At 39.7% G+C, this 8,658-nt stretch overlaps 1 protein-coding gene across 2 annotated transcripts in view; it reads left to right on the forward strand.

Annotated features, from left to right (window-relative positions):
* Nucleotides 1-8,658, forward strand: part of EFEMP1 (EGF-like fibulin extracellular matrix protein 1) — a 51,128-nt gene that overhangs the window by 25,286 nt on the left and 17,184 nt on the right. The gene's annotated exons all lie outside the window — the stretch shown is intronic.

The following is an 8,658-nucleotide window of genomic DNA, read 5'->3' on the forward strand; positions in this document are numbered from 1 at the left end:
ACAGTTTGGGTAGAAGCTCGGTGTTTTCCTTTGCAGGGACTCAGCAGCTACCAGCATAAGTGCTGTGAAAAGGCTTGCAAAGATTTAATAAGCTATTCTTCTGCTTCCTAATTAAAAACCACAATGAGCTTTCAGGCATTTATTTCCCTAATATAACAGGTTGTAGCAGTAATATTTTGTTCAGTCAAGCCTCACTAAAGGAAAATGCTTATGAGGTTTCCAAGGAGAGAAATAAACAAAATGGAAATGAATAGGGAACTTGGAACTTTTAAGTGTATGTAATTAAGGAAAAAAAAATACATCCTTCAGATAATTCTGGAAACTATTAGGAGATATTCATAATTCATAACCAGTTGTTTGGTTTTCTTTCAAGCAAGGGGGCAGCTTTACATCAAACACTGACTAGTTTTTCCATTAACTTGAATAAACAAAACAGTGTGCTTCAAGTTAAGTGAACATCTTTCCTTTTTTTTTTTTCCTTTTTTTTTCCCTTTTTTTTTTTTTTTAAATAACTAGATGAATTAAAGAATAAGAACAAGACATTTACTTTTCAACTAGGAAATTAGTTTGCATGCTATTTCTTCATGTTAAAAATACTTTGGAACACTCACAAAAACAATGTTAAGCTGAATTTATGGAAATGTTCCATATCAGTTTTGAAGATGATATGCCAGATGTCGGGGAAAACTCTTTCATCCGCAATAATGGAATAGTTTAATCCACCCTTGTTGTTTTTGAGTGTAGTCCAAGCATATTGGTCATCATGGGTGGGTGATCCTCAGTTAGGCAGGCATGAACCAAAATGCACAAGTTAGACCTCTAGCACAAAATCACAAGAAAGCAACAGCAGGAAATACTCTACTGAAATAAGAATAAGCTTTTGCAATTTAAGTCAAAAAGTTTACCATCGTGACAACTCACGTTTTGAAGCACTCTGAGATTTGCAGATGCATTGCACTGAATTGCTGGATTCAACTCGAAAGCAAGTACGCTTCCATTTGTGGCCCCGGAAAAGTAGAAGGTTTAAATGAACATAGATCAAAACCATGAAATATTTGCCTTTTTGACGAATAGAGGGACTAGTAATTAACATTTCATTCTTCTACTGGGGAAAAAAAAAAAGTATTCCCTTTGAGTAGCTTTAAATGTAGGCATATGTTACACCTGTGTCAATGTATTTTGAAGGATCATGGATAGACAATTCTGTTGATTCTTGGTAGTACTTTTTGTGGCCTTGTATCGGACTGATGTTCTCATGTTAGCCATACTGCTTTTGTAATAATCATTTAAATCACTGTCACTTGAATAGTGCTTTATGTGTAGCTTCACTTAATAGGCTGTGGTTGTGGCATGATAACAAAGTACATCCTTTTAGCAGAGCACAGTCCTACAGGTTTGGATGAGCCATGGCTTGTAGTGGTAGGGGCCTGAACACAAATATACAGCACAGTGTAGAAGTTGTTTCTTAAGTTATAGTATAGCATTAGGTTTTTAACTTCCCATGCCATTTCCAGCATGGACAGCTACTGTGCAGAAAGCAGGGGAACAGAATATATGTTTGTGTACTAATTTAGGTTGCATATTAGGAGGAATTTCTTCTCCAGAAGAGCGGTGATGCAGTGGCACAGCTGCTCTGGGAACTGGTGGGGTCACCATCCCTGGAGGTATCCAAGAACCGTGGAGATGTGGCACTGAGGGACACAGTCAGTGGGCACAGTGGGGGGGTGTTGATGGTTGGACTGGATGATCTTAGAAGTCACTTCCTTAATGGGTTTATGATTCTGTGACCACCTTAACCACTGAAGAATTGTCTCAGGCTTAATAATTAAAACTATTTTGTTATGTTACGGATAGCAAAAAAGGTTTTGCGTGCAGCATCTCACTGTCGGTTGTAGTGAAATGTAATCTCAGAATCAAAAGCAATTTACCTTTTGCACTGGAGTTTACAGACTGCATGGCATGCTCTTCTAGAGAAGGAAGCTGCAGACTGAGGCAAAGTGGAGAAGAAAGGAAGTAATGCATCAGTTCAAAGCTTCATTCATTTTTTTTATCTTTTCAGCTTCCTGCCACTCCCAAACAAACATGTGGGGGATGTTCTAGTGCTGAAAGCTGTGGCTCACTCCTTTATTTAGCTATTCTATGTGAGAAGTCGATTCACTTTGGACATACCAGAGACAATACATAATTGTGACAAAGTATGCTGCAGTCCAGATTTGATTATTACAGCTTGATCCTTTGTTAACTCTGTTGAGTAAATAGAGGAAGGATGCTTCACCTGTACCTTCATATTCATGAAATCGCTATGGTTGGGTAACTTTCCCAAAATCATAGTAGCTGCTGATGCCTTTTTAGTCACAAGATATAAATTACACAAGGAACCACGAAGCTGCACTGCATTAGGTTGTTTTTTCCACACTTTCTGCATTTTTACTTTGTATTACTTCTATTCTGTCATGGTATGATGTCCAGTAGTACTAGAAGTCAAATCGACAAGGAGTTCAGTTTGCTGTACTCACAAATATGTGAGAGAACGTTTCAGCTTACCAAAAGAAGTTACACCATTTTCATGAAAATCGTTTTAATTTAAACATTCTACCTCACTTATTTGCTTAAATGTAGGCCTTGGCTCCTGCTTATATTTTTCTTGTGCAAACAAGCATTTGTGCAGGTTACCTTCACTCAACTGTGAAAGCTCGTTACCAGGGCAGTCAGTCCAATATACTTAACATGAAAGAGCAGAAGGAAAATTTAAAAGGAAGGAAAAAAAAAAAAACCCAGCAATAAAAGGGGAGTTTATGGGCTGCTACAGTGTTATAGAGAATTATAGACACTACCTCATGACACCACTGGATACTGACTGCACTGTTACAGTGAAGGTCTCTGGTGTTAGTAGGTTCTGTCACTCCAGAAGTGAAAAATTCCTCCAAATATTTAGTCTCTTGGTACCTACCAACCTGATGTTATGAAACAGATTTTCTGCTGGTATTTACCACCACAAAACACAGCCTCCCAGCACCAATGAGTTAAAAGTTATCTGGGCATTTAGCCCAGATGAATAACATCCCAAATGTTGAAGGAAGTAGCAAGGGAAATAGAAAAGCCTTTGACAGAAATTGTTGATAGCTTGCTAAGGCCGGGGAGGGAACCAGGGAATTTGGAGGTTGCTAATGTTGTTCCTATGTGTAAGAAAGGATCAGGGAGGATCCAGGAAACGACATAGCAGTGAGCTTGGCTTTAGTTGCAAGAACAATATAAGAAACATAAATAAGGGACTGAATACTTAGTCTTGGTACAATAAAGTGAGCCCGTGCTAATGGAAGAGGTTCAGTGGTCTAATTTCTTCAACTGTTTCACCCTTACCTGATCATTTCTGAGAAATACTGATACAAAATACCTAACAGGCAGAAAAGGAAAGGCAGTGAAAAGGATAAAAAGTGAAAGGTATTTCAGAAACCTGAAGTTCAGTAAGCTGTCCAAGATACCTTTGAGGCTGTGCAGATTGTTGTATGTCTAATATCAGACTCACTGGTGCCATTGCTTCTGTGGGAGGCAATGTTTTCAGTTCAGCTGTATCTATTAAAAAAATAGACTGAGTCATTTTCTGGCCTCACTCATACTGAGAATTCAGAAAATTTAAACTGATTAATCAAAATATTTATCATTTACATTCAAAACATTGAGAACAGCTTCACTGAAGTCAGTGACAAGTGCAACACTGACATGGCTGGAGTTATTCTGGGTTTAGGTTTGTATAAACTACTCAGGAGCTGCTCCGCTGGTGCTGCTCAGCAGGGACAGAAGAAAGAATTTGAATCCTGTAAGGTCACCAGCCCCCTTCTTGATCTTCTGTAATGCTCTGCTTGCAGGGTTGCTACAGACCAGAACAGAGAAAGGGACCCACAGGCATTTTCTGACTGCTATGAACACATGAATACACAAACGGAGCAGGAAAACAGTGTAGTAAATTGCAGTATGTTGAGAACCAGTGAGCAGCAAGAAGCCAGACACTGCAGTCCCAAGAGTAAGGCACACACAAGTTAGTTAAGAACACTCATTAGGTAAGAGCTAGAGGAGAAGGGATTTAAATGGCTTAAATAAGACAAAGGATAGTTTGGGTTGCACTTTTTCTACAAAAGTTTGAAGCGCTGCTCAAATGCATCTTGTGAATTTATGCTCTTCTCATAAAGATATGAAGAAAATTACAGAGATTAAGCTGTTGCATAAGTGAGCAAGCGGCATGAGTCAGGGGGTTTGGGAAAAATGAGTCACAGCATGAAGGGAACCATGCCAGGTTCGTAGCTCAGAATGAGACTAGGAAAGAGTTTTATGGATACAGATAAGAGCCTGAGAGAATGGATTGCAGGGAAGCAGTAGAAAAACTAACTAGTTCTGAAACAAGGAACCATATGCTAGATTTAGAGAAAGCTATGGCTAAAAAGCAGGTCAAAGCTAAATTTCTGTACACAACCAGTGGTTGAAATATAGAGCAGGCTGCCAAAGTCAGCAGTGGAGGGACATAATTGTGTAAATCACTGCAAGAGGGAGTGTGGGTGCATTTTTGGAAAATGAGGGAATCACTGGGTATAGCTATTAGTGAGGCTTGTGGAATTAAAACTATGAAATGCAAGTTGGTTTATATTTTGAGGGAATAGAAGAGCAAGCTCTGCTGCCCTCCATGGCTCTCACATTATGTCTTTGGATACATCAAACAGCAGCCTTTGCAAATCAGTGTTACCTTAGTCAGTAGATGGTTGTCAGTATGAAAGTCTTCTAAAATGAACCCTCCAGAAGAGTCTGGGAGACGACTGCAAAAGGCAGCATTTGTATTAGGATGAGTCATGGGGATCTGATTTTCTATAGTATAGTTGGGTATTTCTATAAATACTTCCAAAAGAGCTGTGTGGTTTCTGTGTAACTGAATGGAGGGACCGTTGTCCTTAAGCAAAACATTCTTCTTTCCCTGTAAACCCTGACTTTTTAAATTAATTTAAGGTTTTTATACAGCAGTAATCATTGCAATTTCTGCACTGTCACAGCATTCCCCAAGGATAAAGTACTGTACCTCTTAGCACATTTTGGGAATGGTAATGTTTGACTGAGAACAGAATGTGAGATTCATGCAATTAAGGCCTGTCATAATTCTTATATATAACATGTCTAAATTATGACTGTTCAGAGAACCAAATTGTGTGTTTCCTACTCTCCAAGTGCTTGGTTGTCAAACTGTAACGTACTATCAAGGTAGCATTCTGGATGCTGTAAGCAACATAGAGAAATCCAAGCACCCAATCCCAACAGTTATTTAATAAACATTTTATGTTTACAGATAGGTAGATAACTATTTAATGTAAAAACGCATCCCATAATAACAGCTTTCTGTCAATTAGGCTATGTAAATACTCAATGATCAAGACACTGAAGATAACCCAGCTCAGTTTTCAAATACACAGGGTCTGCAAAAGGATTGTTGGAGAGGCTCAGTTTATTCCAGAGGAAATTGTACAGCTACCAGGCTGACTGCCCAAAGGATAACTGTCAGGGAATAAAATGGCATCAGCCACAACACAGTGTGTGCTGGCTCAATGAGATAAGGCTAGGTAGCCTGGCTAATCAGAGACCTGAGGAATTTCTTTGAAGTGTTTTGACTCTTGAGAGAATTAATTAAACCTCTGTCACAAAATATGTGTTTACATAAAAGCTCATATTAGTACCCAAAGCCACACAGGGGCATCCATCTCACAGTGGCTTCCCATGGAGGCTTTAATACTCAAGGAGCAACAACAGGTAGACATGGGCAGAAAAACTCTTAACAGTGGCGCTTGCTCTGGCATGGTTTGGAGAGCTCAGCTTCTTAGCCATGCTCTTTGCTGGCATGGGCTCATTTGCTAAGCCTTTTGCATCTCTTTGTCCCTTACATAAGCGTTAAGTAATCACAGCACCAATGTCAGAGTAATTATCTATTATTTGAACAACATCTTTGACTCGGATACAGCGAGTTTAAGAATTGATCTCTATTTCATACGTTGCATGTATCGGTGATCAAGTACAAATCAGATTAGTTGACAGTTTAACACAAACCTACTACTCCTGTTTATCAGTAGTGAACAGAGCAACCTTGTAGTTGTTTAGCTGAGGCTAGAAAATATAAAGAAAGAAAGAGCGTTGCTAAGAGAAGCTCATTTTCATTATAGGTTACCAGTGCAATTTAAATTGCCTTCCTGGGTGAGCAAATGTGTAATATGTAGAAATTAAATTGAAACAAAGTTGCTAAGGAATGAGCTTTCATGTACAGCTTAAAGATTCTTGCAAATCTTGAGACTGGAGTTTCAGCTGTGGCATCAGTTGCTGAAACACAGGAACAAACTTTGTCATGATGACACTAAATTTGGAAAAGAAGATGCAGAGGAAAGATGCTCAAGAATGAGCTTGTAAAAGCCCGTTATTTTCTTTCTAGATCTGTTTCTTATACTGCACTCATCACTGTGGTATCTTGAGTGCTTTCCAGTAGTGCATTAAGCAACATGACAAACATCTGTCACATGTTTGTTCTCTCACCCTCTCCCCAGAGAGACAAGTGTGTGCAGTGGAGTGTCTTGTTTTAATTTTTTTTAATTATTATAAATACACATGCACGTACACATGTTATTAAACATTCATGCTAGAGGAAAGGTCAAACAAATTTATCTTTCTCCTAGGATTAAAGCTGGTGAGCTCTGTGATGTTCTTATAGGGGTTTCTGTCACAGCCTTGCCCCATCTTGCTGCGTCTTCACAGTTGTCAAGTCAGTCTGGTCATGTGTGCCTGCAGTAGGTGGAAACCAGAAGAATGGCTTCCCAGTACCCTCCTTTACTTTTCATGTTTAAGGCCAGGGATTTTGTCAAGAAACATCAAATGGAATGAGATGGTGGGATTTAAGGAAAAACACATGCTTTGTGTAATCACAGTCTCATCCCAGTATTTATTGCATTTGATACAGATTAAAGTAGGAATTGATGCAGTTTCCAGATTGCTGTCAGAATCTGAGGGCACAGTGCAATTTGCAATAAACAAGCTAGGAATTTAACAGATTGGAAAAGTCTGATTTAAACTGGAAAAACAAGTTCTTAGAATAGTTAAGACTTAGGAGTTACTGGTTTTCGAACGGCAGGGACATAACTGATAGAATGATCTGCAAGCTTCAGGTTAGATTTCAGTCACACCCCAAGCAACTGTAGACAAGTCTGTCCCTTCGAGAACCATGAACAAAGAAGTAAGTGGCGGTCTCAGGTCAGTGCTGGCAAGGCCAGTGTGACGTGATGGTGTTTCCCATGATGGGGGGAAATGTATGTGTTTGTATACACTGTTCAACAGTGCTAGCACACTTCAGAAAAATGGTGCTGATCCACCTCATCCCAGGCAGACCTCCAGCATGGATGTTGCTTCCTTTCTACAACTTCCACTCCCCTAGTGCTCAAGCAATTTTCAGTGCAATTAGAAAAAAAGTGAGTGTCTCTCTAGTGGAGGATGATTTAGGTCACACGGATGCACACCAAGAAGCTCAGCATTTCTTTGGGCCTCACTGAGCACAGATGCAGAGATCTGTGCAGCAATATCACACTGCCAAATCCACCAGTGCTTCTTTCTTTACTCCACAAGGGCTGGGCTGCCTCTGGTATCACACCAATACAATTCACATCTGGCACCACTTCCAACACTGAAATCTTCATGCACTTGCTCACCCTTTTTGTGTCAATCGCAGTAGTAGACATAGATGTAATTATTGCAATACTAAAGATTGCAGAACTGAATGTTCCAGCACTGGAACCTTCCTAGCATAGTTGCCTGTTGTTCTCCTCCCACAGTATTCTCCTTGAAGCACTGATGAAAAATGATCCTCAGGCTACCACTTAATTTCCCTTAATATTACCGAGTCCTTTGCACAGATGTGAGCAGAGCTGCTCTAAGCATGGCAGCCTCCTATCCACCTTCACTTCTCACATTTGGCAGTTGAGTACATATCTAATTGAAACCCCACAAAAAAAGAGAAAACCAGCAAAGAGGACTGGAGTTCTCAAAGAACTCCTACCAGTACTTTTCCCCATGTGCCTTTTTTCAAAACATGTAGAAGTCAGGCAGGACAGACGTGCCCACTCACTGGTGAGCTGCAGCCCATTCCTGCTGAAGTAAGAAGCTTAGGAGAGCTCTGGGGGGTTTCTTGAAATAAGCCTCAAGAAAAGGCCTTTCTTGTAAACACAGATCGTTGTGGCCATAGTGTCAAATCCTCCAATGGTTTCCAACTGGGGAGGAGGTTAGCAGGCAAACAGAACTTTTCAATAATTGTTTTTCTTTCAAACTGAACTTACCATTGGGACAGAAATCAAAGACCCCGAGTGCATAAGTCAATCTAGTTTGTTTTGTTTTAGCTGAGTAGGTTATTATCCCATAGAAAAATAAACTCGATGGAAATCAAACCAGGGATGCAAGTAAGTGCACAAGGACTTAATGCATTTTAAATAATCCACCTTAAAAGCTTGCTCATGTTAAGTTTACTCGTATATGAGGTTCCTATGGATCCAACCCTGTTTTCTCTGTTCTGCATCAGTGTGCATACTTCAAAAGGGTTTAATCTGGATGAGTGTTACAGCCATTTTATTTTCAACTTCTGTAGAAGCTAGGGGA

This window comes from Coturnix japonica, chromosome 3 (assembly GCF_054131305.1).
Source record: "Coturnix japonica strain WE chromosome 3, WE-NBRP24, whole genome shotgun sequence".
NCBI lineage: Eukaryota > Metazoa > Chordata > Aves > Galliformes > Phasianidae > Coturnix > Coturnix japonica.